This window comes from Symphalangus syndactylus, chromosome 8 (assembly GCF_028878055.3).
Source record: "Symphalangus syndactylus isolate Jambi chromosome 8, NHGRI_mSymSyn1-v2.1_pri, whole genome shotgun sequence".
Lineage (NCBI taxonomy): Eukaryota > Metazoa > Chordata > Mammalia > Primates > Hylobatidae > Symphalangus > Symphalangus syndactylus.
The window spans coordinates 112,258,961-112,265,466 of record NC_072430.2 but is presented as its reverse complement, the minus strand read 5'-3'; the positions used below and the strand labels follow the sequence as shown (position 1 = coordinate 112,265,466).

Genomic DNA, 6,506 nt, shown 5'->3' with positions numbered 1-6,506 from the left:
ATTAATTCTTAAAAAGTAAACATTGGGCCCAGCGCGGTGGCTCACACCTGTAATCCCAGCACTTTGGGAGGCCAAGGAGGGTGAATTACCTGAGGTCAGGAGTTCGAGACCAGCCTGGCCAACATGGTGAAATGCCGTCTCTACTAAAAATATAAAAATTAGCTAGGCGTGGTGGCACACGCCTGTGATCCCAGCTACTCGGGAGGCTGAGGCAGGAGAATTGCTTGATCCCAGGGGCAGAGGTTGCAGTGAGCCAAGATCATGCCACTGCACTCCAGCCTAGCCAACAGAGTGAGACTCTGTCTCAAAAAAAAAAAGTAAACATTATGCTTCATAATGATAAGCAGAAAAATAGATTTACTTCTGCATCTTTCTCAAGATTCTTATGATTAATTCCAAAGTGCGTTTTCACCAAAATGAAATATAATTTGTAAAGTGTGCGCTATAATTGGCCAGTTACCATAATAGGAAACTGAATTTCTTTTTTTTCTGAGACGGAGTCTCGCTCTGTCATCCAGGCTGGAGTGCAGTGGTGCAGTGGCAGCCTCCCGAGTAGCTGGGACTACAGGCGCCCGCCACCACGCCTAGCTAATTTTTTATATTTTTAGTAGAGACGGGGTTTCACCGTGTTAGCCAGGATGGTCTCGATCTCCTGACCTCGTGATTTGCCCGCCTCGGCCTCCCAAAGTGCTGGGATTACAGGCGTGAGCCACCGCGCCCGGCCTGAACTGAACTTCTTCCCTCACCACAAGTCCTGTCCCAAGCCTATAAAAAAATCAAACCTACCTCAATGGGACATCCCTAACCTTGTGCCTCCTCCATGACAGGGGCCACTCTTGCTACTGAGATCTCTGGTATTTGTAGCCGCTTTGTCCTTATTGGTGGTGAAAAAATTAAAGAGGGGGCTGGGTACAAATAAGAACAACTCAGGCAATTGTTTGGTAGGGTCTGATTTTTATCTACATAACGAAAATGCATTTTCTTCAATTACATGACACCTCAAAGAGAGTAATGGGGCCAGCTGCAGTGGCTCACGCCTGTAATCTTAGCACTTTGGGAGGCTGAGGGTGACAGATCACCTGAAGTCAGGAGTTCGAGACCAGCCTGGCCAACATGATGATACCCATCTCTATTAAAAATACAAAAATTAGCTGGGTGTGGTGGCGCATGCCTGTAATCCCAGCAGGAGATTATAGGAGGCTGAGGCAGGAGAATTGCTTGAACCCAGGAGGCAGAGATTGCAGTGAGCTGAGATCTTGCCACTGCACTCCAGCCTGGGTGACAGAGCGAGATTCTGTCTCAAAAAAAAAAAAAAAAGAGAGTAATGGTAAGAAGTCTTTACCATTCTTACTAACGATAATTATCTTTTTGAAAAAAACATAAAATGTGTTCCTTGCTGTATCGGACATCAAGATTTTTATAAACTCTTGTTGTCACCTGTCACCTCACTGACTTTGAGAGTCCTCTAAGGAAAAGAGATAAAATTATGACTCCACTCATTTAACAGCAGAGCTGCCCAGTGCCGAAACCAGGGCTGGGGGCCCTCATGTGCCATAGAACCTACAGTATGTCCACTGGGTGAATCTGGGGATCTAGGTTAGCATCGATCTGAAACCTTCTTTGACTCTGTATCTTTCTTTTTTTCTTTTTATCTGAGATGGAGTTTCGCTCTTGTTGCCCAGGCTGGAGTGCAATGGCGCAATCTCGGCTCACTGCAACCTCCACCTCCTGGGTTCAAGTGATTCTCCTGCCTCAGCTTCCCGAGTAGCTGGGAATACAGGTGCATGCCACCAAGCCCAGATAATTTTTTTTTTTTTTTTTTGTATTTTTAGTAGAGATGGGGCTTCACTGTGTTAGCCACAATTGTCTCTATCTCCTGACCTCAGGTGCTCTGCCTGCCTCGTCCTCCCAAAGTGCTGGGATTACAAGCGTGAACCACTGCGCCTGGCCTTTTTTCTTAACTTTTTTTTAGAGATGGGGTTTTGCTGTGTTACCCAGGCTGATCACAAACTCCTGGCTTCAAGAAATCCTCCTGCCTCAGCTTCCCAAGCAGCTGGGATTACAGGTGCGAGCTATTGCACCTGGCTTGCTGCCATGAGTTTGATTCAGCAGTTCTCTCTAAACTTGATGGGTCTAACCTCTCACTCCAATTCCATCCATGTCTCAGCTCCACCACTGTGGAAATTCTCACACATGCCACTGCCTTACTGCCATAAATCTTCCTCCCGTTGTTCCAGAAATGGGTCTACATGGGCTTTCACATGAGCTAAGTGCACATTTATCACTTTGGCTTGTGTTGAACATTGGCCATAATCTTCTAAGTCACAGCAGATGAACCAGTGTGATTCATGCAAGACTAGCAGGAATGACTGTGACAAATGTTTGTCTTCAGAAAGACAAACATTATTTGTAGCTCACTTGTGGTGGGAAAGTAATCCAATATGCAAAAGACATCTGAATTTATTAGGTTGGTATAGCTATAACATAACTACTAATATATGAGATTTTTCTCACAGACTGATAACAGCTTTATTGCATGTGAGTCCTTGTCATTTATTGCTTCCTAGTACTATAAAAATTGAAAATAGCATATTATTCCTTGACCAGCTGACATGAGTTTGTGATTCATTTGACCAGAAATGTGCCCTCTAACCACAGCACTTCAATTTATGGTCATAGTTGGTTTGACAATAAATTTAATAACATAATTAGAGACCACTTAGGAAATTGGTCTACTTACCTTGATTAGAGTTTCTAAGGTGGTTATTTATTGTGGGCCAAAACTCTACTTAAGTTTTGTAACTTTACAAAAGTTATGTAGATAAGTCAAAAGATCTAACTAAGTAGTTAAAAGGCCACGAAGTCTCTTCATATTGCTTCAGCTCTTAACAGAAGGACCTGCCCAGGGTCACACTCATATGTGTGAGAATCAGGAGGCAGCAGGTACACGAGAGGGAAAATGCTGTGAGCAATGAGCCTGTGGCACAAAGATGAAAATAACCATATTGCAACAGATAATGGACAGCGAGGAGGGATGACTGTTCCTTAGCTCCGCCCCTTTGCCTGTGCACAGAAACAGTGGTCCAGCAGCCATCCAAAGAGAACACGAGAGAAACACATCTTCCTATTTTGAAGCCAGGAGTTTGAGACCAGGGCAACATAGCAAGACCCCATCTCTAAAAAGAAAGATCACGACTGTAAAAGGAAAACTTGCATCAAGGAAGGTTGGCATATAATGTTGGTAGGAATGGTCTGGGATACACTAAAGAGGAGAGCAACAGAACTTGGCAAAAAAAACACAAAACTATGAGTGGAATTATTGACTTAGTACCTAGTAGTACTGTACCTACTAGTAGCACTTTTAATACCTAGCAGATATATTAAAACTGGTTTTAAATCCCAACACTCTTGTTTGATTTTTGGCTTTTTAAAAAAAGAAATCAAAAGGATTGGATGAGGCCAGGACAACTGCTGTTGTGAGAAAAAGGGGAAATTTTGAGGTTTGGCACTTATAGGTTCTTATTTAAGAATCCCATAAAAAAATCCTGAGTAGATTGGCTGGGCGGGGTGGCTCATGCCTGTAATCCCAGCACTTTTGGAGGCTGAGGTGGGCAGATCACCTGAGGTCAGGAGTTCGAGACATGCCTGGCCAACATGGTGAAACCCCGTCTCTACTAAAAACACAAAAATTACCTGGGCTTGGTGGCGGCCGCCTGTAATCCCAGCTACTTGGGAGGCTGAGACAGGAGAATTGCTTGAACCTGGGAGGCAGAGGTCGTGGTGAGCCAAGATCAGGCCACTGCACTCCAGCCTGGACGGCAAGAGTGAAACTCGGTCTCAGAAAAAAAAACAACAAAAAAACGAAAGTACAGTCATTCTGGCATGTGGCTCACAGCTGTAGTCCCAACACTTTGAGACTCTGAGAGGCTGAGATGGGAGAATTGCTTTAGCCCAGGGATGTCAAGGCCGCAGTGAGTTGCACCATTGTACTCCAGCTGGAGCGACAGAATGAGAACCTATCTCAAAATAAATAAATAAATAAAGATTTTAAAATATGGAAAAGTACAGTCAGAGGACTAAGATTTATGTTCATATATGTCCATTGCAACATTATTTATAATATCAGAAAACTAAAAACAATAAAAATATGTAACCATTCGTATGGCTAAATATCTTCACTTGATGAAAGGCATGGTGTTTAAGAACGTGTAATAAACCTTAACAAAAAACCCTAAAAAGCAAGATACTATTAAATTGTATGTACAGAATGATCTCAACTGTGTTTTAAAATAAACCAAAAAAGATTAAAAAATATAAAAATATAAAAATTGTATCTACTTGGGGAAGACTATGTTTTTTCAGGAGAATGTATTATATATAGAAAGAATTTTTTTTTTTTTTTAAAGTCCCATCAGTTTAATCACAATAAAAAACCCCAAAAGTGGAAAACTGAGGGGGCAGGGGAAGAGGCCCCTGGGCCAGGGGCACGAGGAGCCCTGCTCATGGCACCAGGCCTGGCCGCAGGGTCCCCCGGTATTGCTGTTGCTACGAGGTCGGGGGGCAGCGATTGCCCTGTGGGAGCCACCGTTCGCCTGGGTCGGGGACCCTCACTTCTTCTGCGGTGTGCTCAGCTTCTGCATGCCCCGGATCTTGTCCAGCAGGCCAGAGATGAAGGCTTCTGTGGGTTTGTAATAGTCAACCAGCAGCTCCTTGACCCTGGCAGCCTGGGCATCGTCACTCTCCATGTCCAGGAGCTCATCCACGTCAATCTCCAGTTCTCGGATCTCCTCTTCCTGGCAGTCGTAGAGGCGCGTGAGCTGCTCCAGGATCTACTCCTCTAGGTTGAGGCGCTTCCGTAGCTCCTTGCGGTCATACTTGACAGTGACCTTCACTTGGCGCCTCACTGGGCCCTCATTGTCCGCGCCGCCCGGGCTCTCTCCTGCGGCCCCGGCGGGTCTCTGAAAGTAGACGCGTGGTCCCGGGCCGGGGCAGCCAACGCCGCGCCCCTCGCGCTGCAGCTGTCCGCCACGGCGGCCGCCGGGGCCACGTGCGCGCGTCGGGCCCCTCCCTGCGCCGCCGCTTCCGGGACGCCCGGCGGCTGGCTCGGGTTAGCTCGCCGGCTCCGCTCCGTGCGGCTCCGCGGCTAGGGCGGCGGCGGGGGCGTTCAGGGGCAGCGACAGCATGCGGAGCCCCCGGGCCTGGCCTGGCCGCGCCCCGCCACCTCCCCGCCCCCTCCCCGCCGATCCGCCCGCCCTTGGTCCCCCGCGGCCGCCCGAAAGAATGTTAAGGTTCACTAGGACTAGATAGGAAAACTTAATCGTAAGATAAATACAAGTGAGGAAAAGGAATTAGATGAAATAGTATGAAGTAAATAGAATTTAAGAATTCAAGGCTGGGTGCGGTGGCTCACGGCTGTAATCCCAGCACTTTGGTAGGCTGAGGCGGGTGGATCATTTGAGATCAGGAGTTCGAGACCAGGCTGACCAACATGGAGAAACACTGTCTCTACTAAAAATAAAAATAAAAATTAGCCAGGCGTGGTGGCGCATGCTCAGCCAGCTACTCGAGAGGCCGAGGCAGGAGAATCACTTGAGCCCAGGAGGTGGAGGTTGCAGTGAGTGGAGATCATACCACTGCACTCCAGCCTGGGCAACAGAGCAAGACTCAGTCTCAAAAAACAGAATTCAGAGAAATTGGATTATCTATGTCTTTGATTTCTGACAAGTCAATTATGTTCACACAACCTGTATTTTTCATACGACGGAGGCTTGAAATGCAAACCAATGACTTCATTTGTTGCCGATCCACAGCAACAGTGATGGACTCCAACGCTAGAGGAAAAACTTGCTGCACTGCATTTATTAAGAGATGGTACAGAATATATTAATCCTGACTATTACTATACCCTGGACAATTCAAGAGATTTTTCCAGAATAATAGTCATAGATCAGATGCAATTTTCATTTGACATACACTGTAGAATATAAATTTTGGTGCCAGTTTCAGCAGCACATATACTAAAATTGGAATGATGCAGAGAAGATTAGCATGTCCCCTGCATAAGGATGACATGCAAATTCATGAAGCGTTTCATATTTTAAAAATACCTATCAGGTACTACACTTAGTATCTGGGTAATGAAATATTCTGTACACCAAATTATCGTGACATGAGTTTACCTGTATAACAAAACCGCATAATGAACCCCTGAACCTAAAACAAAAGTTAAAAAAGAGGAAAAAAAGAATATAATCTTTGGTTAAAAAGTGACTCCTACCTTGATTTTAAGAAAATTTTTATCATTTAGTTTAATTCCATTCAGGGATGATAAATAAATAGTCTAATTTTTTTTTAAAAAGTTGAGATAGAATTTACATAGCAGCATTCACCCTTTTAAAGTATAAATTTGTTTTGTTGTTATTTGTTTGTTTGAGGCAGAATCTTGCTCTGTCACCCAGGCTGGAGTGCAGTGGCATGATCTTGGCTCACTGCAACCTCCACCTCCC

At 45.3% G+C, this 6,506-nt stretch overlaps 1 non-coding gene and 1 pseudogene across 1 annotated transcript; one reads left to right on the top strand and one right to left on the bottom strand.

Moving 5' to 3' along the window:
- Positions 1 to 4,420: 4,420 nt before the first annotated feature.
- LOC129488342 (protein phosphatase 1 regulatory subunit 14B-like) lies at positions 4,421 to 5,183 on the bottom strand (annotated as a pseudogene).
- An 810-nt stretch (positions 5,184 to 5,993) lies between these two features.
- On the top strand, positions 5,994 to 6,100 carry LOC129489117 (U6 spliceosomal RNA). The gene has a single exon (XR_008659911.1). It is a non-coding gene; the product is annotated as a U6 spliceosomal RNA (small nuclear RNA).
- Positions 6,101 to 6,506: the final 406 nt, after the last annotated feature.